At 37.0% G+C, this 24,116-nt stretch overlaps 1 protein-coding gene across 18 annotated transcripts in view; it reads right to left on the reverse strand.

Annotated features, from left to right (window-relative positions):
• Positions 1-24,116, reverse strand: part of LOC129743777 (uncharacterized) — a 405,430-nt gene that overhangs the window by 115,241 nt on the left and 266,073 nt on the right. The window lies entirely within an intron of this gene.

The following is a 24,116-nucleotide window of genomic DNA, read 5'->3' on the forward strand; positions in this document are numbered from 1 at the left end:
TGACTCTAGCTGGCTCACAGAATCCCTGGAGATACATTGTGTTATTGTGTTGCTGTGGTGCGAGGCCAAGTCGAAGAATGACCGAGAGAAATTCAGTCACGTGTGGACCCAATTGGCCATTCCATCTCGAAGGGTCATATTTGCTGTATTTTTTTTCTATCAAAAATAGGACGCTGTGTTAAATTCGAACCATCATTTATTTCTTTAGTAATCATCTTTTTCCCTGATACTCTTGAGCGTCTCTCGGCTGTCCACATCTTGTATGTTTTTTTAAGTTCAAAATTTTATGCAACCAAAACAATTATTTTTTTAAATTTAACTAGTAGAATTTTTTGGTAGTATTTTTTACCCCTAAATGTATGCAGCACCCTTATGCTTTTTCTTTAAAAACATTTTTGACAGGAAAAATGTAAGTTAAATTTTCAAACTTTTTCATTTGATTTATTGCAATTTACCCCTTTTTCTTAGTAGGGTAAAAATCGCATGTTTTTGTAAATTTAAAAATAACTGGTGGAACCAATAATTTGTCTGACTACGTCAAATTGGTGTCCCATCAACTTTAAAACGTTTGATGTACAAGCGGTATGATTATCTGTGGACATTAAGTTTTTATGAGCCATTGAAGTTGAACAGTGTTGCATGATGCCCCAGTTGACGGTATCGAACACAGAAATTTAGATTTATGACGCCAATTCTTAAAACAGAATAATAAATTCTGGTATAGAATTGAAATTTCAATCTCTCAAATTAAGGATTAAAAATCTGAACATAGACTCAGTATTCAGAAAATGTCATAATCAGAATTTAGATACAGAATTCTTCATTCACAAGATCCTAAACATTTTCAGAAAATTTGAATATACAATTTGTAGTCTTTTTTTGTAGTCGTTTTAAAGTATTTTATCCGAGAATTTCACGTGTGATCCCAATACGCCATTCCATCTCGAAGAGTTATATTTTCTGTAATTTTTTTTTTATCAAAAAAGGACGCTTTGTTAATTTCGAAACATCATTTTTTTCTTTAGTAATCATCTTTTTCCCTGATACTCTTGTCTCTCAGCTGTCCACATCTTGTTTTTTTTTTTAACTCAATCGGTCAATTTATTTTTTGCAGCTTTCGTCATATCGAAGCCAAAACCCAGCAAACCCCAAAAGACTGTTGGTTGCGAGTCTTTTAGAGAAGAAAACAACAAATCAACTACAATAAATCGGTTTGCGGCGACAAAAACATTCGTGATGCTGATACCGACACATATAAATAAAAACACAATAAATTGTGCATTTGATGTTATTAATTTGTTTGAAATTGTTATTACCTATGCGATCCTTAATTCCACTATGACGCTTGGTATGAACCTGCCGATCTATAGTACGCATCTCACGAAAACGTTTGAGAACGCTGCACACGGTTGATTTGAGCATTTTTAACGATTTTCGCGATGTTTTTAACCCGACCACGTCGGTTTTTAACGTGGGTGTCCAAAATTAATTTTCGTCCCGCGGCTTCCATCACGTGTAACTTTTTTGGAACAAAACGAATCGTAATGAAATTTTCAGCACTGATAGAGGAAACATTTTCGAACAAAGTACTGTCAAAACATTCCAGATCCAACAACTAGGAGCGCAATGGTATAATAAACAGTGCGTCCAGATTCATGGTGATCCATGCTTTAAGTGCAAGAAAATCTGAAATATTGCAAATTTACAAAAAGTTTGAAAATTCTGTGCTTCGTATTTTGACAACCTGAAGTGCGAAAATGTGCCAAACTACGTCAGCTTTCCAATCCTCATTTCAAAATTTATCTGATATGACTTAAACAATTTTGACAGTTCATTGGTTGAAAAGTACGGTTTTTACAACACTTTTTTTTATATTTTTTGTGATCATGATCTTAAATAATTTCAAAAAAATATATCCTTATGGGCAACGTACAGCTTCTAACTTCAGCTTTCTTGGACACTAAATTAATTTTTTTTTAGCATTCCGTAGCTGATCTACAGTTTTTTCCGAAGCATGTATTTCGGATTTTTTTCTTAGACATTGAATAACGGAAAACTAAAGTGTTGTAGGTGAATAATATCCGAGAAACCAGTTTTTGGCATCGCTGGTGTTAATTAGATCGCTGAATCGGTCAAAGTTAGCGATTGCTAATTAAAATCGCTAAATGTTGCGTAAAAGTTATCGATCTATAATAAAGCGCTAATCGATAGTAGAAAGTTTTGTAAAAGATAAGCAAAACACAAATTTTGCAGCCATCTTTAATTATAATATTGATTAGAAAACTTGGTGAAGGTTATCAATAGTGGCAGTTTTCGATCTTATTTTGTAATATTTCTGTCCATATCAGTTGCGTCAGCCCACTTTTAGTTTTAATTAACGTATTTGGTGGAAAGTAAAAGGAAAAACTTTTGAATCTAATTTTTTAATATATTCACCCGTTTATCATTTTTTTTACATCCGTTATTGCAAAGATTCTTTTAAGGCAGATGTTTTTTTTTGTCCGAAGAAGTTTTTCATTTTTTTTTTGACATTTATACTCAAAAGATTTATTGATTAATTGACTTATTTTGTTCTGGAAATTTCAATTTTTCACAACTTTTTCATCATTTTCTTTCAAAGAAGGCTTATGCTTCAGACATAAATTGAAATGAAAACAATTCAAAAAGACGCTTATTCCTATGATTCTAGTCAAAATCGAGATCGAATAGCTTCTGAAATCAATCTTTAACGAAAATTTAAATACCTGATAGCGGACTAATTAACGATTAGCGGATTAGCGTTTTTGTGCCGGTCACTGCGAGAAACATATTCCATTTATATTACAAGGTTTGCAAAACTGAAAATAAACGGTTGAGAAATAAGAGAGTCGGGAGGGTCAAATTGACACTCCAGGAACTGAAACCTGGACTTAGACTCTTTTCTGTCCCTGAAAAATTTCAGGGAGAACCAAGGGTTAAGGTACGCTTATTTTTAGTTTTTTAATGGTACAACCAAAAAATCCTTTGGAAGATTCCCGCTTTTTCGAGTCTACTTGAATATTTGGTTCTCATGTTTTGCATAAAAATTTTTAATAAATATATACGTATATTAGAAAAATCTCTAACAATAATTTTTATAAAAACCGCCTAGCGAACAAAGAGGAAATGGAAAATATAACGTCCCGAAGAGAGTAGTGTTTTTCATTTAGATAACTAAGCAACACTTGCTAAAATCCAACAATGTTGAAATACATTGTTAATTTACTGACTTTACAGTCCTCGAAAGTTTAGAAAAAACTATGTATTTTTTTTATCTTTTACAAATATTTAAGTATTTTATTTCCACGAGTTTGGCAATGCACAATTGATTTTTTTTTACTTTTAAATTACTTGTTTAAAACGAATAAATAAAAAACTAAATTTTGTGTTTAATTCGTGAATTTTTACGCAGAAAATTGATTATAGAAATATTTCTAAATTTTGGAGTACACTAAGGTTTTGATTTACGCGGTATGAAATCCGCCGATAACGTTTAGGACTTGGAATATTTTAGCTCAAAAAACGTGTTGATTCACGAGCGACGTGGAGAAGAACCGTGTCCATGCCAAAGAACCGTCTAAAAAGAAGCCGTGTAAGAAAAACTGAGCAAAGCTAACCACGTAAAAAAAGATTACATTTAAAATTCCATTATGTTTGTATTTTAGAACTTATTCATTGAGTACTTTTCAAAAAAATTACCTTAAAAAGTATTGTTTTAGTTTTTAACTTTACATATTTTTGAAACACCGTTATTGTAATCTGTTTTTTTTTTCTCCATAAATGTTTATCTTAATTTATTCTCTTTCCTTCCCTCCTGAAAACGGCAATGCCAATTCAATCTGCAAAGCACAATCGCGATCAATTAACATAAACTAGGCTGCTGCTGATGAACAGTGTGGCGCCTCAAGGCGCATAACTCAATCAATTAGAGCGATTAATCCGGGCCAATTTAGTTCACCAATTGTGGTCATTAAACGGTTTGACATGATCAGTTCCCCACAGAGCGATCTCCAACCGAGTCAAGTGAAGCAGTAACAAGTTGAGTTGTCCTCCTGCCTCCTGCCAGGGAACGATGGCATAAATTCGAGCGGGAAAAAGTTATAGGTAGGTACCTTCTCTTCCGAATCATTCCATCATTTGCCGAGGGATCTGCGCAAGCCCGAACGATCAGATCAATCGAATTTTCCAGCCTAAACCTTCGCCAGTTAGATAGACAAATCAGTCACTGAGTTTTAGAATGAGTACATACGTATGTATATTTCAATCGATCGTTCTTTCTGTAATGAGTGCGATAATCGCGAGTTTCTACGCGTTCTCGTCTTGGCGATCAGATCGACATTCGAAGCTTAATTTAAGGGGGTTGCCATTCAAAATGTGCCGTGTCGTGAAGAGAGATGGATTAACGATCACCGGCTACTTCGAAGAATCATTAGGTACTGCTGAACTGGATGATCTCTTCGGATCACCTGCTTTGAGCAAGCCCCTACATCTGTTCGACGACGACTGCACCGCACACTAAACGATCGTCAAATTAACCATTTTGAGATTTTTACCACCCAACTGCATCCGATTGAACTGTTTGATAGGCCAAGATCTGATTTGGATTTGTAACAGCAGACCAACAGAAGAACTACACATCAGCCAGAAGTGCTTTCGTCCGGCAAAGGTCTGGAAAGATCAACCTGGGGGTGCACCTGTGTCGATCGATGCATCACGGCCATAGGACGACATGTATAGATTTAATGATTATGATGTTGGACTGGTCCGCCCTTTTTGGATTTTACTGCACCTTTCCAAGCTAAAACCGTTTCACGATCTCTCGTTACCCCGTCTGATTTGCTCCGACTTCTTTTGACAACTTTATAGGAAGATTTATCGCATGTCCATGTTCGGTTTGCTCGGCGAATCTATCAACCAATTTAAACATTCTTATTTTTCTAACATTGATCGTTGGCTTTCTTATGAGAAGGCAAGGGTAAAGAGTTTTTAGGCATAAGACATAAATTATTTAAAAATAACCCTTGGAAAAAATTTCTACCGTGCTTTTGAACCTTGAAAAACATATAATTCAAATTGCAACATAGAATCGCTCAAATATCTTGTAAGTCATTATTTACTGGTAGATAATGGTAGGAAAACATTCGGAAATTCTTCTGAAGATTTCTTCGAATTTTATACCATGTTATTGTCATTCAGCTACCACAATTAGTTTCCCGATATTTTGTGGAAGAATCAAAAAGCCCGAAAGGACTAAAAAATATCGAGTTTCCTTCTTCCAATTCCAGATGAATTCAAGAAGGGCTCCCGTAAGGTGCAATAAATGCATTTTTTTCAAAGGTTTTTACGATCCCGGAGTCCCGGAGAAAATCCGCCTGAAAGGTCTAAAGATTAAGCCTTTTTATCCCCTCCTTTTGGCTTCACAAGATCGAACCAAGCTGGAACTACCATCTTAATGATGGATCGCGCATTAAGTTCTTGGTTGATTTGATAAAATCGGGAAGCTGCAACCGGAGTTTTTTTACCGCCGTCATCCGCTGTTGTAAATCACGACTTTAGGGTGAGAAAAAAAAAATCCGGCTTCGAATAAAGCACAGAAGCCCGCAGCTGTCAGCAAAGCTGTCAGTGAAGCTTGCAGTAAACGAAAGCAAATGACCTTCCGAATGTCATGAGTTCCGCCTTTCGATCAATTCCAGGAATCACCGGGGCTTTCTTTGCAGGTGAATAACGGTTCATGATCGGATAGGGTAAGGTGATTAGAAGATTGTAGTTAACCTTTGGTCGATTCAGTAGTTTGATTCAACTTTTTTTGTTTTCTAAGCTTTCAGCCTTCTATCAGAGTTTATTTAAAAAAAAATAATCCTGAAATTAATGCAAATCTAGCAATTTTCTTAATTGAGTTACTCTGACAGCAAATTGCAGCACTGCACAGCCACAATATGGGTGGTGTCATCAGCATTAGTCGTGGCCGTTGCTCGTCGTCAGCTGCCGGCAATTATCCGAACCACGCCCGTGGAAGACGGATTCTCTTCAGCTAGTTTGCCCATGCCCTCTAAGGTAAGGTAAGGCACGCTCAGCAGTCCGCTGGGCCGTTCCGTTTCGTTCCATTCGCTACACAAAGATGGTGAACGCAAATGTGTAACACATCCTCTCTCTTCCGATTCTTGAGGCGTGCATCAAGATCACCACCATGCGATCCCCATCGGAACGTGTCGTTGTAGTGCGCTCGGCGTGTCCTGAACACACCGCAGCAACTACACCAGTGATCATCATCTTGTTCTTTTTCTTCGATGTCCCATGTTCCTCCCGGAGTCCCAGATTACCTTGCCATCATCATGTGCGGGTTTGAAAAAGGGCCGAGAACAACATTATGTCGCACTCATGTCAACGTCGCTCTTCAGTTGGACGTCCGCGTCGTTCTTGAAGTGCAGCGCTGGTGTAGTGATGCCTTGTAGGCTACCTTCCCTCGAATGGAAAGGCACAAAAACGAGTGCGGCTCAACATAATGTTCATTTCCGCGATCGTGACGAGGTGTAGCCTTATCGAATTGGATCACTTGCGCCCCTCGACCCAATTGGATGCAGATGGTAAATCACGGCGTCGCTTGTTGTAATAAAAATTAGCTCCCTGCATGGCTTCTTGACTTGTCGGTTGATCCATCTTCCAGGTGGGATAACCGGGGCCCCGGACGAGATGTAGACATGGCGATGATCTGTTCCATGTTCCATAGTGATCACAACGTCGTCATCGCCCCTTTTCTTCGCTTGATCGGTCGGTCGGTTCTGAAAAAGTTCATGAAGGAACAACGAGGCAAATAATTTCACTCCCCCAACGACTGTAACATGTTCACATGCTCCCTATGGGGAGACATGCAGATCGTGTTGACCTTACCGAGTCTCGGGAGAAGGTTCACAAATCAGCCAACGACGACGCATTCTTTCGTTAACCTTTTTATGCCTAGGCACATAGTCAATCCCAAACAGCCCTGGGTATCATGACTTCAAGAAGGAAGGAGGGGGTTCATCGCACATAACTGATTCGCTGCGCATATTAATCAGCTAATCAACACGCCTGCGTCTGATCACCACCGCCACAACTGATGGGTTGGTAAAACATATCAGCCGCGGCGTAGCTGTTCCTTCAATTTCTAATGAGTTCTACGAACGAAAGATAAACGCTGCCCTCGCACATTTATAGAAACGGATCCCAACTCCTATGTGTGTACCTAGGTGCTGCTTAGTCTATAAATATTTACGATTGCTGCCAGCATCAAAACTGGCGAACTGTACTGGCTAGGGTTGCAGTGTTGCCATATGTTTGTTCTTTATGGTTGTCCTCGAAGATGAGCTCCACTCAAGTAAACAGGATTGAATGAGGAATTTCAACGGTTTAGATATCTTAAAATGAGAATGATCCTAATTATTGTTCATTCTTATCCCGATCCATAACATAATTGATCCTGATCCTGGATTCTTGATTATCGATCTTGATCTCAGGTTTTGACTCTGGGTTCTGACCTTGGACTCTGATCCTGCTTCTGGACTATGGTTTTGATTTGAGATCGTGGATTCTGTTTCACTTCGGTTCCTGATGGCTCGTAGACGTAAATCTTTACAAATACTCTTCTTGATTCTTATCCTGAATACTGATTACTTTAACCATGATTCCGGTTTCTGATTCTGATCACAGTTTCTGATCCTGACCTTGGATGCTGGTCCTTGATCCAGATCCTGATTCTTTATCTTGATCCATTCTTATACTTATGCTGAATCCTGAGCCCAGATTATGGTTATTCGTTGATATTGAATTCTAAGACACTCTAGATTTTGTCGGTTATCTCAGAATATCTAATGAACCAATACAGAACCTGTTTCAGAATCTGATGATCTCGACTTTTATTTCAATCCGTAATCTAAACCTAATCCAAACTCTGATCCGTACAAAAACTATCAAGATCGTGATATCTTTTCCAATAAAGAACAAAATCCTGATAATTTTTCATGATTTGCTTTTCTGATTCCGATGCAGATCCCATTCTTGGATTTTGATCCCGATTCTGATCTTGATTCAAAAGTAATGTTTCGGGATCCTGATCCTGAACTCTGAGCTTGATTTTGGCCCTGCAACGATTTTTGTAGCTATGTTATTACGCTGTTTTGATTTTTCCTGAGTTTAGGTCTCTATCTTGGATCATGATCTCGAATCTGATCCTGTATACTTTACCTTGTTCTCGGATCTGGCTTCTGTACTATGATTCACGTCCCCAATTCTGATTCCCGATCCTGGATCCTGATCCTGGCCCTGGATCCAGGATCCAGAGCTTATATCATGAGTCTAGATTACGATTCTGATCTTGATCCCGGATTCTGAATTACTGTTCCTTAGTTCTGGTCTATCAGAATCATGATCCAAGGTCTAGATCAGGATTCTAATCCCAGTTTTTGATTCTGATCCTAAACCTTGCTCCGGATACTCATAATTTATTTTGATCCTGAATCCTAGATTTCAATACTGACTCTGGGTTCTGATACCGGATTCCGATCCCGGATACCGATCTAAGATACTTAATCTGGTCCTTGCTCCTGGATCCTGCTCCAGGTCGTTATGCTTATTCTGGATTCTGATGCTGCTTCTGATCGAGGCTCCCAGGCTTTTAATTCTTAACCCTGATCTTGGATCCTGATGCTGCTCCCGGGTTCTGGACCATAACCCTGAATCACCATAACCCTGAATCCTGGATCCGAAATTTTTATACCGCATTTTGATTTTGGTGTCTGATCTTGAAACCCTAAATCGAATCCTGATCCAGTAGATGATCATGGACCTTTATTCCGAATTTTGATGCTGATTCTGGGCCCGGTTTTGTGATCCCATTCCCTGTCTCTGATTCCCGATCTTGAACATGATTCCTTATCCAGCTAGTGGATCTTCGATCCTGATACCGTATTCTAATGCTGATCCCGAATCTTGGAATTGGATTCTGATTTCTGATCTTAAAATTGATCTCAGTCCCTATACCGATCCTTATTTTGGATCCCGAATTTGGATTCCGGGGCCTGACTTGGTAGCTCGAATACAAAGGTCCCTCAATTTCAAAGCAAGAAGACGAATGCAAAGAGCTCGATCCCTCGGTTGGGTGATACCGTAAGACATCTTTAGAATTAGCAAATTTTGTGATGCAAATACGACCTTCAACAAAAAAAATCAATTTCGGGAGTGGACTGTCCCAGAATGCTAGCAACACTGCATATCAGAAATAGCTAGGCGTAAAATCCAACGCACCGCGGAATCTGCTCCAAGAATTGGCACAAATTGCAAATGATAAATCACCTGACGTTGAGCCACGTCTTCCATGTCGAAACCCCAAGGCGAGAGGGGAAGAGAATGGGTGAGAATGCATTCGAATATAGCTGGAGTAGAGAGCTAAAGAGTTCTACCGTTTCGCTGCCTTCTGGCCTGGCCTAGGTATTAAGGTAAGTAGGAGTTCGTGTTTTGCATTTCTAGTTCAAGTGCGTGGCCGCCTGCCAGCTCTGAAGCACATACAGGGCAGATGCTGCCGCCGAGAATAATGGATGGGCTCAACGGGGAAGTTTTGAGTTTTCAGTCAGCGACATGAGCAAAACAGATCGCCAAACCACATTTATCATTCCTCCACGCATCGTCCGCGATACCGAACCTTGCCTTTTTACTGCTGCTGTTGCAATATCTCTCTCGAGAAGGGAGGTCCCACTAGGAGGAATAATTGACAGAGTGCGCGATTTGCTGCCGGCTTCTGGCATCCGAGTAGATAGATACCCATATCTTTGTCCGAGGCTTCTTTCCGGGGAAAAGAGCGATGATCACACACAACTTCATCTTGAAGCCGCAGAACACAGAACTACATTCATAGGTACGGATGGATGCGCGAGCTAACAAATGGTTGTTGCGCAATCGAGGTGTTACAAATTGCAATCGCATACTGCTCACGGGCGAATTTGATTGATGTTAATGGAGATTTGGCGCCGGGTGTGGTGGGTTTCTGTTCTGCGCTGATCGGTTGAAATTCTCGGAAAAAATATATCTAACCTCAAAAACGACTGCGAAAAAAGACAAAAAATCATATGGAAACGAGATTTTAAAGGTAAATCTTGATTTGCATTTTGATTCATTTTAGCCCAGACTGGTAGCAGAATAATAAAAATATTTATTTTAAAAAAATTGGTGGCTGTCCGAAAAATATTTTGAATCCAACACTATAGGATAATTAATGCAATATAAAGCTTGTAGCCAATCCAATCCGTCATACTGGCGATTAATTGATTTTTTTCAATTTTCTATAAGAATCATCGCCCTGTGCCAATAGGTTTCCGTTCATCCTTCCGCTATTTAGATTTACAGCACACAATTCTCCTAGAAAATTACACTCCATAAAAACATTCCAACCGTAAAGCAAGTTATCTATTTCGTGCTTCGGAAATTGTCCAAAGGAAGCATTTCGATGTAATGGGAAAAATTATCTCCCCCATAAAGGGGGGAAAACAGCACACCTGTAGCTCCATAAATTCAACAAATATGTCACAAAACTACTTAGCTGTAGCGTGCGGTAGCGTCTTCTCCGGGTAGGCCTAATGATTTTCAAACCAAGCAACGGTTCTTGCCAGATTAGTTGGAAGAAAGAAGAGTCATTGGTCCATGGAAGAGCATCGCCAGGTTCTTACTTATGTGTATTCCGCGCATGGGTGATACAACTTTATGACTGCATTACACCGGATGGTTGGCGTTATTCAAAGGCCTTGAGTCAGGTAGGTTCCGACTACTGTTTTATGTGCACACCACCACCTGAGGCAGAATAAGATTGGTGGGCGTTCGTGCACTTTAGAACACTTCCGTGTTTTTGCATGTGCAACCGACCGAAGATCGCGGTTCAAAAACCAATACTGCACGTCATTCGATCGAACCGTACGAGTTCACCAGATATTGTGCAGGTTGAACCAAAGGAGGAGGAACCCACATTCAGCCTTACCCGAAGTATCATGATCGCACAAATGACATGGCTGAGGTATTTTAATTGGGATCAACCGTTATCCCGGTAGCAACTCAAGGGAGAGAGAAAAACGCCCAGAAGGATGTTCGGTTCAACGTTCATCGGTGATCGCTGATCTCCAAAGGGCAATGACAACCTATGATTTGCCTTTCGTCTGAGAGGTTCCTCATCGACCTTTCGCCTGAACGTACTTCGCGTTGCTCCACAACAAACAACGGTATTAAAATTCCATCTGTGTGCAGCATCGTAAATCAAAGGCTCTTCCACGATCGAGTACGTAACTCAAGGGAGGCACCAGCAAAAAAAAACCAATCGATCGATGCCCATCAAAAGTCGGCACAGATAAACATAACCTACATAATAAAAGAATAAAAAAGACCGTATCCGCTCTCTTCCCCAAATTCTGGCTACGACCACACCCTCCCAAAAGTCACAAAGCCAAGAAGACGAGGGGAGTTTAGATCCCGGTAGCCAGGCGCAGCGTTGTTGGTGTCGATCATGACGCAACAAATCACCTCTACGCAATCTCTGCTCTGGACTGGGAACTACCTCGGGAAGGAGCCAAAAAAAAAAAAAAACAAACCCGGGAAGAGAGGCAACGAACCTTCTCCTAAAGCACCTTTATGTGTACGTGCGGTGCGCGGATAGTAATAACTTTCAAATCTTATGTATCACTCCGGGTCCCGTTTTCATATTTTTTTCCTCTTAAACCTTTTATTCCGGGTGCCCATTCAGATGGTCCGGGAATCGGATTTATGGCCGTATAATCGCTACCACCTTAGCGAACGTTTGGACTCTAAACCAACCGGGTTCATTCATTGAAATTTTTTTCTGATCACGTTATGACAGGTTTGGAGAATCCGGAAAGTTAAGCTTCTCGAATTACTTGTGCTGACACAGAAAATCGATTAAAAATTTAAAGTTTCGTTTCCAAATCGTAAACGACTTTGTAAAACTGGTTTCATTTTATCTCCAGGAAATCTAATAAAAATACAAAAATAGGTGTTTTTTCAATTATTGGATCAGTAAATGTACTGAAAAAGAAAAAAAATTACAGATAGGAATGAAAACGCAACTATCAGAGCTGATGATTATCGGGTTTTTGAGTATATATCAATCAAAGTTTTGTAAAACCTATATAGAAATAAGAATAAGATGTGAAGCCCTCAGAGCCAAAGGGGTAAAGGTGCAAAAATAATCGTTCCTGAGTTAACAATGCCAAACGATTCTTCTCATTTCAATCTATATTTGTTTTTTTAAGCTGCTCAGAATTTTATTTACATGTTTTTACGTTCGAAAAAAATATATAAATTTTCGAAAAATATATGGAAAATAGGCAAACACAACATCACAAAAGAGAGTTTTCTCGAAAATTTTTAGAAGCGGTTGTCAAAAAAGTCTTCAAACAAACGATGCTTGCTTAGATCGTTTGTGTTTTCAGATTTCATCTGTCACTCTCCTTGGGGCAAAACATCATTTTAAATTTTGATTGATGTTCAGAAGAAAATGTCAAAAAAATGAATTGAATGCATAATCGTTATTGATAGAGATTCTATTTTCTGCTCCGCATATAAAAAATTTAGAAATTGCTTTTTAATTAAATATTCTTGAACAAATAAAGACGTTAAGTTTTGATCTTAAATATATTATTTTATCTTAAACTAGTTGACCCGGTGTGCTTTGGAATGGTGCTTTCATGAAAAAATCGACTGTTTTTTAAAATAAACTTATTTTAAATAAAATTTCAACATTATTCAAAAGCTAATTATTTGTCATGTCATCAGAGCATCTATATTGTCTTGGGTCTCAAGGTAACTTGAAGGTTTTAAGGTTGAATCAGACCCTCTAAATAAAAAATCGACCCTTTTTGAAACAGGAGGAGTATTTAGATACAGGCAAATTTAAAAAAAAAATAATAAGTGTGTCAGACTTTATAAAAACACTAAGACATTGGTTTCACTAATAATATGTATGTAACAATTATTGAATATTAGCGTCTTTATTCAATAAAATGGGACGCGTCAATCAATAAAATGTAAAACCCTATTTTGTAAAAACTTATGTGTTAATGTAATAATTCATCTCATTATGTCAAAACGCTTACGTTCATAAATTTGCAATTCTAAATTTGGTGTTCTGTTGTGCTTGGCGAATCGTGCGAGAAGAAAATCAATCGTTGGTTAAAGAAAAAGGAATTCAGTGTATTTCCGTAAAAATTTTTGTTCCCGTAAAATGCTCATGTAGATTTCTCCGAGTAGAAGAACGGAAAAACAAACTGGAGGTCTGAGCAACATTTTCTTTCGGCTCGTATTTGCTTTTTTTTAGTTCTTGACAGAGCCTACTAATTACGTTCTTAGGTAAACGAGAACAACCAATTGGCGGTTGAAATGTAGGGAATAGTGAGGTTTAGAACATGTGAATGTAACCAATTTGAAGATGACCGGCACCAGGAAAAATAAGGAGATAGCACCACCGGAAGCCTTTGGAGTTTGGTGAGATCGTTACTTTTTAACTCCTTTAACCCTAAATCCTAGATTTTTCCCAGTTGCCAATCAATCAATAGTGTTGAGTTTTAGCAAAATATCATACGAAGCGTTTGGCAGGGAGCTCCACGCTTCATTCCTCCCTTGTTCCTGTATCTTTCGCGGTTTTCATCACATGGTTGGCCTGGCCGTAGTAGAATCTGCAATGCATGGTAATATGTAACAGATAATACGCTGAAAAGAAAAATGAGAGACGCAAGTCTCCCATTTTCCAGGATGCCTACATGTTTTGGCCATGTTGATGTAAGAAGAAGAAGAAGAAGAAGAAGAAGAAGAAGAAGAAGAAGAAGAAGAAGAAGAATTAGAGCCCCCCCCTCCCTTTTTCGGATTCAAGGGGAGGGATGAAAAAGTGTTATTGAAACCATTCCCGGTTTTTTAAACGGCTTCACTCCAAATTTCACGTCGATCGGTTCAATGGTTTGCGAAAACTGATCGAATTGTGTAAGTTTTTTTTGATAATTTAGTATAGGAGCTCCACCTTTTTGGATTCGGAGGGGTTTGGAGTAATTATAGAAATTATTCCCGGTCTTGAAAACGGCTACAAACCAAATTTCACGTTCTTCCAAAAATTGTTAGAATTGTGTCATATTTTCAATAATTTTGTATGGGCGCCCTTCCCCTACCCCTTTTTTAAAGTCAGAGCAGTTTGGAAATATTTTAGAAACCGACACCAAAACGCTAACAAACCAAATTTCACGATTTATGAATTTTGGACAAAATGTGTTCCAAACTTGTTCGAATATAATCATATTTTTGAAAATTTTGTATAGAAGCCCCCGGTAGAAGTAAAGAAATTTTGTAAACTCATGACATCAAAAATGTTATTATATGCAAAATTTGGTCCAAATCGTTTGGAAATTGTTCGAGTTCTGAAATATTTTATAATAAACATGTACGAACCCCCCCCCCTCTTTCCTACAAAAATATTTGTTAGTACCATTATTGATCTAAATATATCAAAACCTTTTCATCACTAAGCATTGATTTATCTCAAAATGAGTTTGTGTGGCAAATTTGATGAAAATTACTTAAAAATTGTATGAATTGTGTCATATTTTATGTAAATTTTGTATGGGAGCCCTTAAGTCGGAGGGGGATGTAACTATTATATTTCATTTCGATTTCAAAATTTCGACAAAAAATCTGGGCAATATCCGGACAGATTTTGTCTGAACTCAGGACAGAAATCAAGACAAAAAACTTATTTTTTTTCATCCCCAGCTTTTAAATTGTATTTTAGGCTTTCGAAAAACTTTTCATTATTATTTTTTTTATAAAACTTTTTCAACACAATTCGTATTTTTTGTTTGTTTAGGCAAATATAATGAATAAATCCGGACAAAATCCAGACTTTTTCAATGAAATCCGGACAATCTGTCAACCTTACTATATGCCCTATTTGGGATACCAAACAACAGTTTTTGCTAAGGATGAAATGTAAAATTCAAATGAAGTTTATTTGATAAATTTTAATTTTGTTTTAGAATAAATAAAAACCGAATTGCACTGTTTTGGTGGCTTCATCGAATCGTCCATATTTTTCGAAAAACAAGTTGCGAGGCTCTAGAACAAAAAAAGAGACTTGCGACTCAAAGCCATGCGATTAAAATTTCGCATACTTCTTCTAGTGTGGAGTAAGTTTTTTAAGCCACCATTGGATGAACTCATAGTAGCTTCATTTCGTCATATCTGTATATTAGACTGAGTCGATTTGGGGTCATTTTCGAATTTCTCAAAACTTCGTTTTGGCTCAAAACTCATCCATGGTGTTTTGCAGAATTTTTAAGTAACGTTTACAGGAGTAAATTTTAACTTTTAGGTTTGTATGGGAAAATTGAATATTTTGTAGTGCAAAATCAACATCAATTTTGTTTTCTTCTGTGGAACGAAGCCTGCTTATGGTTTTTGTGCCAATTCATTGTTTCTCCAAAGGAAATTTTCCGCTGAATAACTTTGTCGAAGACAGTAACTTTGTTTCTCATTAGGTAAAAAAGTTATTAGCTGTTTAACAAGGGTAAGTCTTTGAGCATTGATAAACAATAAATTCAATTGACATCACTGCTTGTTCCTCGCAAAGCCCTGCATGAAAAGTTATAAAGCAATACCTCGCTAGGAACCCAGCAGTGATGTCAATTGGATTTATTAATTATCGATTCCAAAAGACATACTCGTATTAAACAGCTAATAACTTTTTTGCCTTATAAGATACAAATTGAATATCTTCGATAAAGTTGTCTAGCGGAAAATTTCCTTTGGAGAATTAATAAATTGGCACAAAAACCATCAGCTGGCTCGGTTCCACAGAAGAAATAAAATTGATGTTGATTATTCAGTACAAAATATTCAATTCCCATTCAAACCTTAAAGTTCAAATTTACTCATGTAAACGTTACTTGAAAATTCTGCAAATAATCATGGACGAGTTTTGAACCAAAAGGAAGCTTTTCAGACCCCATGGTTTGAGAAATTCGAAAATGACCCCAAATCGACTCAGTCTAATGTACATATGTATGTAGAATGTTAAAACGTATTCTCAAAACCATTCTGAATTTTTTATGGTTTAAATCGCGGCTATTTTACTGAAGATGCATTTATTTACAAAAATCGTAAAACGTTTAAACTAGAGTACTTCCATTTGTGACAAAATCATTCCGAAGTTCAAATTGTTGCATGGGAACGATTTTATCTTTGTAAACACAGAGTTTATCGAAGCTTGTAACTGCACACCGCAGTGTTGTTGACTCTTTCATGTTCTTACCTATGTATGTAACCAATCCAGAACACGACAATCCCATTTGCTGGGCTCCGAACAAATTGAGCAGAAGCAGTTTTATATCCGAGCTGTGGAACTTAAAGATCCCTTAATCGATTAAGGCTTAAGGCGAGCATCGATTTCATAACTTCCAATGTTAAACCTCCCATTTGCAGTACAAAGTATCCTATGCCTAGGTAATCTCGCTGGTGACATACAAGTTGAAAGCGACACATCTCGGAGGCTAATTTAGTGAACTTTATAACGCTGTATTATGTTTCATTACACACTTTGACACTTGGGGCGAAACCTTTATACGTTTTTCTGTGCTGTGCGTATGTGAATTGCCACTGAAGAGCAAAGAGTTCAGAAATGTGTAACGAGCGATACGGTGCTAGGCTTAAAGAAGCCACCAGCCTATAGAGAGGTGGCACTAAAAAGATGATGAATATGACTGTACAAGTTTCTCGGGGATGATGGCTGTTTTTGATAGTCACATACGAACATAGCTCGGCGCTAGCTTTTGATCATTAAGCTTTCTGACACGCGGTTAATCGTTTCTTGTCGCGTCGCCGCCTCGTCTTGCCGGTTCGAGAGCAAAGGAAGTTCCTTCCTACCTTTGGCAGCCACACAAAGTACATTAACCTGGCATAGCGGACTTCCGCTGCCGCTCTGGTGGAAGCGATGTTTGAAAACCGACAAAATAGCGCAGTAATTGATTCGGGCGGTGTTGATGAACTTTCGTACTTGATATAACCGTAGGCAGCACTCGGAATTTAGTTTTTTTTTCCAAAACCAGAGAAGGAAGACTAAGTATTTTGGTAATATTTACAAGATTTTTGTTTTCAAACTTCAGATTATTTACAGAAAAATACAAAAAGAGAGTAGGTTAGCAAGAGTATGACTCGGACCATAAACGCATTATTTCTCAATTTCCTTAACAAGGCATGAGATTTTCGCACACAGATTTGAACAAGCTTGGAGATCCTCGATTTAACAAGATAGCACTTTTGTCCATGAGCATCATCTTTTCCTTAGCTCTGCTCTATCGTCATAAAACAGACTTCTTCGGAAAGATTGCCACCACCCAGATCTAGAAGTGATTTCTCTTAAAATAATACCCCAAACAAGAAAATGGCTGTCAGAACGCTCAAAATGCCACCCGGTCTCCGACGCCAATAATTCTACCCCAGTGCCGATAGCAATTATAAAAGTTATGACCCTGACGAGGCAAACCTCCTGGGAATCTTGGGCGGCTGAAAGCTTCCAACCAGCTTATATGTAGACAGGAGTTGAGAGACTTCTGGACTTCTCGTAGGCCGAACTGAGAAGCGGCGGCAGATTCATAATCGAAAGCTCGTAATTGAAATAGCACACTGACAATTGTCCAATTATTGTCTTCTTCGAGTCCATCGTCGATTGGAGCAAACCTCAGATGGGACAGTGACTATTTTTCCGTGCTGGGTCTGTTGTCTTTGAGATGGGACAAGAGTTCAAATCATTGGAAAACTAGAAAAAGGTGGGATTTCATAGCCAGTACCTGTCAACGTACTCCCGCAGTTGGTTTTTCTTGCATCTGGGGTGTGTTGGGTTCTCTCGTTGATAAAAAGAGGGCCATAAACGTCAGAATAAAAAGGTCACTGAACGGAAAATTTGATTCAGAATAATGCTTCCAATCAATGGTACGATTCACGCATTGTAAATGTTTGATTTTTTTTCGCCTAATTTTCTGTCAACCGAAGATCTTTCCTGGTTTTTTTTACAATATTAATAATTAAAATTGATTTGATAAAACTCTCCTTTGACCTAGGAGGAAAAACATCGACACACCCTAACACTGAAGCCCAGGCATCGTCAGTCCCATTCGAAGGGATCGTGCAGCACGTGAACGGCACTCATTATGACGACTCGAGTCAAAAGTCAAAGAGAAGAAGGCCCGGTCGAGCGAGATGTCATCAGCAGAAGTGTCATCTTGGGCTTCGCTCGGTAATCCGTGAGATCCGGCACCAATTCGACGACAACAGACGAGGAAGGAAGAAAGGGTGGCCTCTCTTGCCGAAGCGGAACTGCCCGATTATGATGACATGTTGGTCAAGTCACCGACAAACTGAAGGGAGGGAAAATTCTATTGCCCGAATATGACAGGAATAGAATTGTCCCATTATGGTTAGCGCAGTGGGGTAGGTGGGGTACCTTAACAACTAGGTTCGTTGCTGCTGATATTCAACTGGGGAGTCGGCTTGCTCGCTTGTTGACGGTTTGTGTTGAGTTGTAAACGAAATAAAAGCGGAGATGATGGGCGGTTGTTATTCGTCTCCTCCGAAGATTGTCTTGTTTGAAATTGTAATTTTCATACAATTGGATGTTCGCATATCTGTTGAGCTGATGATATCGGGCATCTCCCAGTGCTTTGTGTGGCACTCAGCGAGGCAAAATCAGATGCACGAACTTCGTGCTTTCCAAATGTGCGTCTGCCGGCCACTGAGAGTAGTAATTCAGCTGTCATATTTGTTTTGCAACTAACCGCATATTTTGTGGACATAACTTTGAAGTGGATCATGTTTTGATGGACAATGAACTTAGAAACCAAGAAAATAACTGAAATAAAAATATTGATCAAGATAACTAACATTCATGAAAACGTTTGGAAGTTTTTTCAACAAACATTCTTTAGGGAATAGATATATGAATACCGTTTTATGAAGACAATCACAGAAGCAATCAATATTGTTAAACATAAAACAATTAAGCCACAGATACAAAATTCTTAACCATTTGCTAGTGACGGTTTTAAGCCTTTATGGATGAATCATCCGACAGGATGAAAATCGCTGAAAAAAAAAAAGATTTTAAGCATTTGAGGGCAAAGTAATGACAATTTTTTAAAGACAAATTGCCTCTACATTTAGTTACGTACCGTGTGATGGGGTGAATAGGGACATAAATGGGAAAAAATATTGTGATCCAAATATGTACCAAGCAATCTACACATTTTCAAACAAATCGGGTGTTAAAAGAGCAGCATTTGACAGAAATATTAAGGATATAGCCCAAAAATTGTCCCGTTTCACCATATTTTCAAACTCAACACCCCAAGCTGAGTTCAACAGAAGTTATTTGGTGAAATTCGGTTCAAGGAATGGAAAGCTACAGACCTCGCGCTTTTAAGTGTAAAGAAGTTTTTTGAATTTAGTTCTTCATATATGTAGGTACATAAATATTAAGAACACTTTACCCAGCGCCGTCACTCGTTTTATGCTTTTAGAATGGAATAAATACTTGAATGAATTTTCAAGTTATTTCACGTCTTGTTGTGTTAAAACTTGATTGCTTTTCAAATTTGATAGTATTTTTCTTAAAAATGGTTCAGAATACAGCGTATTTTACAAAGATTTTGTGTTGGACGCCTTCCTTAAAAAATGGGGGAGATTTTTAAAAGCAGTGTATCATCTTGATTTGTGAAATGTTTGAAAATCAATTTAAAATGTTAAGAGTTATGTCTTATTTAACATTGACTTTCCATGAGACCATCATCACATAAATCTTCTTGTATCTCAAAGTTTACTTGTGTTCCAAATTGGCTAACAATCACATGAAAATTGTTCGAATTATGCATTAGCTCATATGGATGTTATATGGGACCCCTAAATGTTAAAGTGTAAGGGGTAATTCAGTTAAATAAATCATTCCTTTTTTCTGCAAATTTTATGGAACGCAGTTGGAAATCAGTTGAAAATTGTATTTTGTATGAGATCTCCAAATTTTTTAAATATGTAGCATCAGATGGTTGCAAAAATGACTTTTGCTTCCATATATTTTTTCGACGTATTTTGGGTCACCACGCATCAGTATAAAATTTGAGATGATTTGGTTGATTTCTGAATTAGCACAACGCGATTCAACTTTGTATGGAAATGTGTATGGGGTAAGTATTTTCTGTTTAAGGGGGGGGGGTAGGGTCTAACACTTTCAAAAAATCGATTTTTTTAATTTTTTTTTTCTTATTCTAAAACATTTCAAGAATGTTGTGTCAAATTTTCAAGTCAATTGAAGCAAAACTGTAGAAATTATAGGCCTTTATATCCTCCTATTTAATACTGCAAGAAAGCAAGAGCAGAAACTTCAAACGCGTTTTTCTCGAAAGCACATTTTTTAAGTCCGTGGACATCGTCATTTGAAAACTACTTATCCGATTCTTTTCAAATTTGGAACATATTTTCTACATATCAAATACCAGACCCCAACGTTTTTCTTTTTTGTTTTTTTTACTTTGGGGAGATTTTACTGGTGAAAAATGGCGGATTTTTTCGGGAAAAATCGTAGTTTTTACTTCCAACAGCCACAAAAATTTCATAAAAAAAATTTTTAGTTAAATAAAAACGTTGGGGTCCAGAAAAACATCTATTAAAAATATTTTGCTCTAATTTTTTGACTTCAGATGATTCTGTGCTGAGATACAGTGTCCACCGCAAATCCTGTTTTCTAAAAGGCATCCTCGAAAGTGCTCCGTCACCGGCTCATTTTTCAATATTTTTTTACGAAAAAAATACTAAATGTTCTTTTAACAATGCTTTGTATAATGCAAAAAATTTGAACACATTTGTTTGAACGATAGCTCTAGAAAAAAATCGTGAAAATGGTGTTTTTTTATACCCGTTAGACCCTACCCCCCCCTAATCAATCATCCAGAAAATTCAATAAGCTTTAAATGAGGTTTCTTTTTAATTATTGGTTTTGCCTATTTGCATATTGCCTGTTGATTGATTTATTCCGACCACTTCTTTCAAATGTTTGAAGATATTGAAAGAATTATTGCAAAATGACTGTTTTACTTATTTCTGTAAGATTTCTAAAACTTACTTTGTTATAAATTTTCCTTAGCATCGAAAATTTGGCACAATTTTCACTTTTCACCTTTTGTTTTTATTGTTTCTTAATGTCAGCATGTCTGTGTTGTGAACAGGGGGGCGTTTTTAATTTGTGTGTTTTGGATTTTCGTTAATCTACTGTATGGTTTTGAAAATATTGGCATATGTTGGATGAATGTTTTCTGTAAGTTTTTCAATGTTTATGGTTGTAAAGCAGTGATCGGCAACCTTTCGAGTCAGAAGAGTCAAAAACTTAAAATTTTTCAAAATTTATATGTTTAAGTCTTTCAATTTATCATCAATCAAAGTATTCATTTAAGCTTAAAATGGATTTTAAATTTTCTTTAATGGATATTTGCCATCGCATTAAAATTGATAAAAAAATACTCAAATTACTCACGGTAATCAAAAACAGATTAAAAAGAAATATCCAAGAGAGAAATAAACTCTTGTGGTTTTAAAGTTATTTTCGTAAAACCAAGGTTCATTGATCATTTACATTATTATTTTAAATTTAAAACAGAACCAATAAATCTTCAACGTGGCTCTTCCAAACTCTGAAATTTTGAAAATTTTAAGTTTTTGGCTTTTCTGACTCAAAAGGTTGCCGATCACTGCCTTACACCATAAACATTAAATAACATTTAGAAAACATTCATCCTACATATGCCAATACATGTTGATTAACGATTAACCATACAATTGATTAACGAAAAACCAAAAAAACACAAATAAAAAACACCACCCTATTCACAACACAGCCAAGCTTAGGTACATAGGCAGAGTATTTATATTTTTTCCGGCAAAGCAAAGCTAATAAAATAACAAAGTAAAGGAAAATAATTTTTCTTAAAATCATCATTTAGTTAATCCTTTGGTAGAATTTTAAATACTCATGGCATCAAGCAAACGTGTCCTCAGAATTTTATGCATCTGGAAAATTCCAAAAATTTCATTTTACATCACAGTGATTCATCAGTATTAAGCATCCAATTTAATGAAAAATAAATTTCTTAACATTTTAGATTATTCATCGATGCTTGCTAAATTTGTATATTTTTGGTAAATATTGGCTGCAGTCATTACGCTTGAAATTTTTCTGTAGGGGAGAGTGGGGATACTTGATCCTATGCTCCAAAAATAAGAACGATACTTGAACCCGTTGATGAGCTAGAAGCATTTTCGTGAGAGTAAAAAAATTGCGATTTTTCTGAAGTTAGGGGAGACTTGATCCCCTATTGAAGGAGACTTGATATTTTATTCAGGAAGCCTTAATCCTTGTATAAAAATCAAACAAAACCCCAAGATAGAATGTTAATTGACTATTTTGGTCATGTTTGTTCTCATTTCACAATTTATAGCAGACATAAGAAGAAAATTCTATAACTTTGTCTCAACGCTAATTACATTGCATACTTAAAGGCGCTATTTTTTATAATTAAGAGAAAATTAATTATTTTTGCTCTTTTCTACAGACAATTGTTTGATAAATATTAGTTTTTGAATAAATATTAGTAATTTCGTAATCAGCAATCATAACGATCAATTCAGAAGAAGAATATGCCGTTTGGAAGGGGGATCAATTGTACCCAAATCTAGGGGATCAATTGTACCCATAATCAACATTTTAGAAAACATTTTCTGAAAAATGTTGAGAGTTTTCCATTGCTTTGAAAATATGGCATTATGAAGTTCATTTTACGCTCGAACGATTGATACATTGGAACAAATATTTTTTTCATAATTTTCCCATGTAAGGAACATTTTAAAGTGATGAAAAAAGATCTTCAAGTTACATTTTGTGAAATTTTTCAAACAAAGTTCAATTACTCAAACAATTATTTTGTTAAAAAAATTTAAACTACAAGCATTGTAATTTTGCTTATTTTGGCACATTTTTCTAGAACATTTGATCTTTGTAAAACATTCCAGTTTCGATATATAGCCAAGGAATCAAGTATCCCCAGGGATCAAGTATCCTCATTCTCCCCTACTTATTCAAGCCGGGCAAATCTGGGCATTGGGTTTCTATATTTATTTTAATCCGGCCAAACTAGGTATTTTCAATGAAAGGGCAAGTGAAAAGCTGAAAAATAAACACTCAAAAAATGATTTTTTCAAAAGCATTTCTGCGGCGTTCAAATCTTATCTCACAATTCCAAAAAATGCATGCAAATTTATTTCGCTAAAACAATATGAAATTAGGAACTGCGTAAAAATTGTTAATAACCGAGATAAACCAGGCCTTTTTCCTCGATATCCGGGCAGCCGGGACAGACAATCTGAAATGCTAATAAGGTATCTATATTATATTCAGGTACATTAAAAAGGTCGTTTTAAATTCAAAGTGAGGACAGGATTGAGATGGTTTATCCTATATTTTATGGTGTTACGCGTCATAGTTGTAAATATTTTTGAAAATGTCAACTAATCAATTTTTATAGAGGACTAGCTGACCCGGTGTGCTTTGCTACACATTCCAAAAATAAATGTAACTTGAAAAAATTCATTCAAATTTAGATTTTTGTAAGCATTTTTTTAAGACAAACAATCATAGTTCAGATCCAACAACTTTGAAATGAGAGCTGCAGCTGGAGTTCCGAATTGCAATTGTGTTTTTACTCGAGAAATTCCGACTTGCATGACGCCTAGATGTGATCAGTCGATGATGTTTAATTCACGTACAGATCGGTATATTTACCCATGAAGGCTTAGGATCTTCCAGAGAATGTGAAATTCAAGTTTAGAACTACCAAACATCTCACCAGATTCAATGATATTTGGAGCGGTTGCTTTCATAAAAACTGAAGTCTACCTACATGGACAATTTGAGGACCAGCAGCTTCCATAGATTCAGGAAAACTTCGGTGAACCCGAGAATGTTGTTTTCCAACAATGTCCCCATGCCAAACCTA

Source organism: Uranotaenia lowii, chromosome 2 (genome assembly GCF_029784155.1).
Source record: "Uranotaenia lowii strain MFRU-FL chromosome 2, ASM2978415v1, whole genome shotgun sequence".
In the NCBI taxonomy this organism is placed as follows: domain Eukaryota; kingdom Metazoa; phylum Arthropoda; class Insecta; order Diptera; family Culicidae; genus Uranotaenia; species Uranotaenia lowii.